At 47.6% G+C, this 6,941-nt stretch overlaps 1 pseudogene; it reads right to left on the bottom strand.

The window, feature by feature from the left end:
- Positions 1-4,675: 4,675 nt before the first annotated feature.
- Positions 4,676-4,938, bottom strand: LOC133754865 (small ribosomal subunit protein bS21m-like; annotated as a pseudogene).
- Between the last annotated feature and the right edge of the window lie 2,003 nt (positions 4,939-6,941).

Here is a 6,941-nt window from a genome sequence, read left to right as displayed (position 1 = left end):
ACATAAAGTTTCAAAACCCAAACCATCCATATGGGATAGTACACCAGCCTTTTTAAGGAAAAAGATTCTGGACATCTGAAAACAAGTTTTCGGGAGTGGGGCGCCAGCAGAGTGGAGACTGTGCAATACACAGGTGATGAACTGTGATGAACTGAATCTGTGTCCCCCAAATGTCACATGCTGATGTGGTGAGACTCAGAACATCAGGATGTGACTGGATTTGGAAATAGTCTTTTTTTTTTAAAGACTTGTGGGTTTTTAAAATTTATTTGAAAGGCAGAGTAGCTTTCAATGAGTCATTATCCTGTTCTCAGTGTCTAGTAAGTTCACAATATCTGCATATAAGTTGATGGATGCAGTTTTCAAGGGAGTCACACAAGTAGAATGTGTGACTCCACCATTTTCCATGTCACAGGTGCAAAGGAGAGTGCAGGTGCAGTCAGGGTTAGAGCAAGAGAAAAGGGGGCTCCTTCTCCATAGCACACACCTGTGGTCCAACAGATGGCAGCCAGACATCTAGCCATGGGGAAAGTTGGGAGGCAGCCTCTGTGGGATGCTCTGTGATCTGTACAAGGTTTTTCACCGGAGGGACTCTTCTACTGACATTGATACATTCATCCCAAAGGAAATAGCTTTTGAAGAAATAGTCCTCCTGTGAGGTATTAGCTTGTGTTGGACATGAAGGAGTCCAAGCATTAGGAAACAGATAAAGGACTGGAGATTGTAAGCATAACCAGGAAATACCAAGACTGAAAATAACAGCAACTTCCTGGAAGAGCCAGGCCATTTACTGGATGAAGTAGACAATTTTTTTTTTCGTTATTACAACAAAATACCTGAGGCAGTTAACTTGATGAAGAGAAAAGGTGTATGTAGCTCACAGTTTTGGAGATTCAGATCTGAGGCTGGGCAGCCTCTGATGAAGACAGCAGTGGGAGCATGGAGCACAGGGGAGGTAGGAGAGGCTGATGGGATGGAGTGGGGTTGGGGCAGGGAATCACATGGAGAGCCAGGAAGCAGAGCGAGGGCTGGGCCTCCGCAGGCTTTTAGAACCCACCCTCTTCCAAGAGCATGCTCCGATGAAATGACCTCCTCGAGGCCCCACTTGTAATGACCTTTTTTTTTTTTTTTTTGAGGTTTTATTTATTGGAGAGGTAGAGTAACAGACAGAGAAAAAGGTCTTCCATCCGCTGATTCATTCCCCAAAGGCTGCAACTGCAAGAGCTGGGTAAGTTCAAAGCCAGGAGCCAGGAGCTTCTTCCAGGTCTCCCATATTCATGGAAGGGGACCAAGCACTGGAACCGGTGCCTGTATGGGATGCCGGCACCACGGGTAGAGGCATAGCCTACTACACCACAGCGCCAGCCCCACCACCATTATTTGGGTTGTTTCCATCTTCATAGTACCAATAACTTATGACTTTGAAGTTGAAGTCCTGTATGAGCTCAATGCACATCATTGGTTAACTGTAACACTGAGTATCTAAAGGCCTGGCCACCCGCAGGTACTAAGCTGCTCTCCTCCAGAACCAAGGCCATCCTCCCCAGTGTGGTGGAATGAGAAGGTGACTGACAACAGGTTCCTGTCTCACAGACAACAGTTAATGACTTAGGGAGAGAGAGCTCCGACCGTGAAAATGACATGACAGCAGACAAGGTAGCAATGCCTGGTCAGCCACCCCCTAAATACCCGTGGGATGAACTTAGATGACCTCAAGGCAATAACCCATGTGAGGTCATCCCATCCACACCCAGAGAGGATCCCCACATTTGTGGCAGTTCCCAGGCACCCCAGGCTCTCAGGGCAGCTACTAGACCCCATCCCACCTGCATGTTTGCCGTTAATGTAGGAGTGGATGCAGAATTCAGGCCCTGGATTCCAACTCCAGTAAAAAGGCTTCTATTAATCAAGGGTCAAGGATATGCTTGTGTCTTTCCAGAGAATGCAGAACAGCCCATTTGGGTACCAGCCAGAAACATCAAGCCTGCAACTGACAGCCAGCCAGAACCAGCTGAACAAGACTGAGAGCCTGCCTTGTTAGCAGGCGCACCTGCCCTATTATCCTACCCCGAGAAACTGCCCATAGCCACATCCATTACTGCTTTATACCCCACTAGCTCTGGTCAGCCACTCAAATGGCCCACAACCTGTGTGTGGTCATGCCATTCCTGATAACCATTATTCCAAATTCCTACCCCTATCTGAGCAAGCAATCCTGTGGTCTCCCATTTTGAGCACTGGTTAGTCAATGACGGGTAAGATCCCCTGGGGGACAACCTAAGACAGGCACAGCTGCGTACGGAGACCACATGGAAATGGGGTCAACAATGGTATGGCCAAGAATCATGCCTCCCGTTGCTGAAAAATAAAGGAAAAGGGGGGAAATGTGGTGGAATGAGAAGGTGAGAAGGTCATGAGAAGATGAGAAGGTCATGCCAAGATGGCCACTGACAACAGAAACTGCCTGGCAACAGGCCGTGATTGGATGGCTTTGGAAACCACATGACAACAGAGCCTGACTGGCAATAGGCTGTGATTGGATGGCTTTGGAAACTGCCTGGCAACAAGCTGTGATTGGTTAGGGCATAGAACACCTCTTGACTGGCTCTTGACCAGATTGTTCTGCATTGGCTATATAAGCAGCTGTAGCAACTGAAATAAATGAGTCTGTGGGCTGCTCACCTCTGTCCTGCTTTCACCCAACTCCCGGGGTCTGTGAGGTGACTCTGTGCCTCTTGCCCCCACCACGCTCCTCCTCTCAGAAATGAATCCACCTCAACACCCCGGGAATTGCCATCTGTCCGATTTTGTCCCTTTTCTGTATCTGATGCCTGTTACACGTGGGGTACAATGCTGGACAATCTGAAAGGGCCAATCTTACCCAGAGTGCATTTCCTGAAGGCCAGCTGCAGAAAGGGGTGAACAGCTGTCTGCTGGGGCAGCACCAGGTCTGGGAAGCACTGAGCGTCCTTCAACAGGGCTGCGTGGAGAGTGCTAAGTAGTGTTGAACAGGACTGTCGGGCCTGTGGTCTCATGCACACCCCCACCCACCCCTTCCCCTGCTCCAGCTTTCCCACAGGACATTGCATTCTTCTCTGGAAATGGATAAAGAAACACACAGTAACTGTAACTGCCAAGTATGTGTTTCTGTCCGGAGCCAACAAGTGCGGGACTGAAATGCAGGAAAGTTTGCAGTGAATACTAACAGTCCTTAGGATGTGAATTGGTTCACATTAGGCCTTCAGTGGGTCAGTGTTGTGGTGTAGTGGGTTAAGCTGCCACCTGCCATGGGCACCATATGGCCACCAGTTGAGTCCTGGCTTCTCCACTTCCAATCCAGCTCTGCGCTCATGTGCCTGGAAAAGCTATGGAAGTAGATCCAAGTGTTTGGGCTCCTGCTATCCATATGGGAGTCCCAGATGAAGCTCCTGGCTCCTGGTTTCAGCCTGACCCAGCCCTAGCCATTGTGGCCATCTGGGCAGTAAATCTCTGCAACTCCAACTTCAAATAAATAAATCTTAAAATAAAGTGGGGCTGGTGCTGTGGTATAGCGGGTAAAGCCGCCACCTGCCATGTCAGCATCTCCTATGAGTCCCAGTTGCTTGACTTCCGATCCAGCTCTCTGCTTTGGCCTGGGAAAGCAGTAGAAGATGGCCTAAATGATGTGCCCCTGCATCCACATGGGAGACCTGGAAGAAACTCCTGGCTCCTGGTTTCGGATCGGCCCGTTTTGGGGGGTGAACCAGCAGATGGAAAACCTCTTTCTCTCTCTCTGCCTCTCTATAACTCTGCTTTTCAAATAAATAAATCTTTAAAAATTAAATAAGAATTAGGCCTTCAAGTGAAAACCTCTTAATTAGATAACTTCCCATTTCCTGTAGATGCCTCTTTTCCCACACAGAGATGATGAGGTATTTGGCCCTGAACTATCAGCTTTGAGAACCAGTCTTAAAGGGAAGTGAGCCATGACCAAGTCATGGAGCAGGTGTTGACCTAATGGGTACTAGCACAATCAGATTGAGATGTATTACTAAAATAGTTCTGCATCTGAGCCTGTCATGTGAAACCTGAGTCTATTTTTACATAGTCTTCAATGATCTTCACAACGTTATCCACAAAAGGGCCCCTTGCTTATCCCCAGAACATATTTACTCTTCCTATTTCTTAATGGTTTGACATGAATTTGTATGAAGACTCACCTGTTCCCCCTCAACCCTAATAATTTCAGAAGCCCCCCTTTTTTAGACCCCAAAAAAGTTTTTATTTTAGTAAAATATTCATAACAAAATTTACCACTTTAACCATTTATGTGTAGAGGTCACTGGCATTAAATTCACATTTTTGTACGATTATCCACACCATCTATCTTCAGAACTTTTTCATCTTTGCAAACTGAAACTTTTATGCCTATTAAACAGCAAGTCCTCATTGCCCCTCCACTAACCTGGCAACCACCAGTCTATTCCTAAGTTACTTGCACTTGTTTTGCTTTCACTTGATAAAAAAGAGGGTCCACTGCAGATGAAGAGATTGCTGTTATATAGGCAAGCCTTCTTGCATGTGGGTGATTGAGTTTATTGTAGACAAAGGTAAGAGAAAATGGGGTTTGAGAAAGGTGAGACGTGGAGGCACAAATTGCATGAAGGGTTCATCCTGGGCCTTTTGGCCACAAGCCTCAGCAGCCCTGCCACGGATCCACTTGATTCTTTCGCATCAAGAAGTTGATCTTTCAGTCATTTCCATGTTGGAGATGCGCCTGCAGGTTTCATAACTTTCTCGCTGTCACCAGCGGCAAGGCTTCTCATAGTATCACTGTTGCTTAATGTCCTCAATGAGCCCATTCATAGTGAAGATCCTGTTTAGGGTCCTGTATGCACCTTCCACATTTCCATCCTGCACCATCATAGTCCTGGCGATGAACTTCAGATGTTTTGCCATGACCTTAAATTTAACTCCTTGCTTTGCTGGACCCAGCACCCTCGGACCCTGCCCAGAAGCCCTTTCTAATCACTGTCAATCAACGCAATTCTGACTCTGGTGACCTGTACTACGTGGCTCCTGTGACATCTCTGGCTAACTCCAAGTCTCTGCTGAGCCTGTCTGTCTAGATTCTTCTTGGCCTCTTCGTGTAGTGGTCCTTCCTCCAGCGTAGGGAACAGGCCACTTTTGGAATGAGAGCCTTAACTTCTTTCTTTTAAAGATTTATTCATTTATTTGAAAGGCAGGGGGACAGGGAAATACACAGAGAACCCTTCCATCTGCTGGTTTACTCCCTAAATGGCCACAAAAACCAGGTCTGGGATAGGCCAAAGACAGGAACCAGGAACTCAGTGTGGATCTTCCATATCGATGGCAGAAACCCAATTACTTGAGCCATCACCTTTGCCCTCAGGGTGTGCATTAGCAGGAAAATAGTCAGGAGCCAGAGGCAGGTATGAAACCCAGGCACTCCACTGTGGGATGTGGGCATCTTAGTCATCACCTTAACCTTCAGGGTTGGGAACATTTTTTCTGCCAAGGGCCATTTAAATTTCTATAACATCATTTGTTGACCATACAAAATTATCAACTTAAAAGTTAGTCTGCTGGGGCTGGTGCTGTAGTGTAGCATGTTAAGCTGCTGCCTGCAGTGCTGGCATCCCATATGAACACCAGTTTGAGACCTGGCTGCTCCACTTCTGATCCAGCTCTCTTCCGTGGCCTGGGAAGGCAGTAGAAGATGGCCCAAGTCCTTGGGCCCCTGCACCCACATAGGAGATCCAGAAGAAGCTTCTGGCTTCTGGCTTTGGATCGGCCCAGCTCCAGCTGTTGTGGCCAATTGGGGAATAAACCAGTAGATGGAAGACCTCTCTCTCTGTCTCTGACTCTATGTAACTCTGCCTTATAAACAAACAAATAAATCTTTTAAAAAAGAAAAGCCTACTATGGATTTATTGAGTTTTGAGTTCCACCTGTGCTTGCATGGCAAGGCCAGACCAAATGGCTTTGCAGACCTTATACAGGCCATGGGCCAGGCATTCCCCACCCATGTGAATCTAGGCTAAACGCTCACCCTCAGTTACAGATTTTTATTTGCTTGCCATTACTTCCATTGCTTATAGTTATAAAATGAAATTTAAAGAATAGCAAACCGGGGACTGGCATTGTGGAGCAGCAGGTTAAGCAGCTGCTTGTGATGCTGGTGTCCTGTACTGGAGCACCAACTCAAGTCCTGGCTGCTGTGCTTCCCTCCAGCTCCCTGATAATACATCTGTGAAAGCAGCAGAAGATGGCCCAAGTACTTGGGCTCCTGCCACCTGTGCAGGAGACCTGGATGGAGCTCCTGGCTCCTGGCTTCAGCTTGGCCCTGCCTCAACCATTGTGGCCATTGGAGAGTGAACCAGTGGATGGAGGATCTCTCTTTTTCTGTATCTCCCTCCTCTGCCTCTGTCACTCTACCTGTCAAATAAATAAAATAAGTTTTATGTTTTTTAATTTTCATTTATTTATTTGACAGGTAGACTGACAGAGAGAGAGAGAGACAGAGAAAGGTCTTCCTTCCATTGGTTCACCCCCCAAATGGCTACTACGGCCAGCGCTGCGCCGATCTGAAGCCAGGAGCCAGGTGCTTCCTCCTGGTCTCCCATGCAGGTGCAGGGGCCCAAGCACTTGGGCCATCCTCCACTGCCTTCCCGGGCCACAGCAGAGAAGCAGAGAGCTGGACTGGAAGAGGAGCAACTGGGACTAGAACCCGGTGCCCATATGGGATGCCAGCGCCACAGGCAGAGGATTAACCAAGTGAGCCATGGCGCCGGGCCCAATAAAGTAAGTTTTTAAATATCTATTTATTTATTTGAAAGGCAGAATTATGGAAGAGAGAGAGATACATAGATGGAGATCTTCCATCTGCTTGTTCACTCCCCAATGGCCGCAATGGCTGGAGCTGGGCCTGTTGGAAGGTA

This window comes from Lepus europaeus, unplaced genomic scaffold (assembly GCF_033115175.1).
Source record: "Lepus europaeus isolate LE1 unplaced genomic scaffold, mLepTim1.pri SCAFFOLD_29, whole genome shotgun sequence".
Taxonomy (NCBI): domain Eukaryota; kingdom Metazoa; phylum Chordata; class Mammalia; order Lagomorpha; family Leporidae; genus Lepus; species Lepus europaeus.
This window is presented reverse-complemented; position numbering and strand designations above follow the sequence as displayed.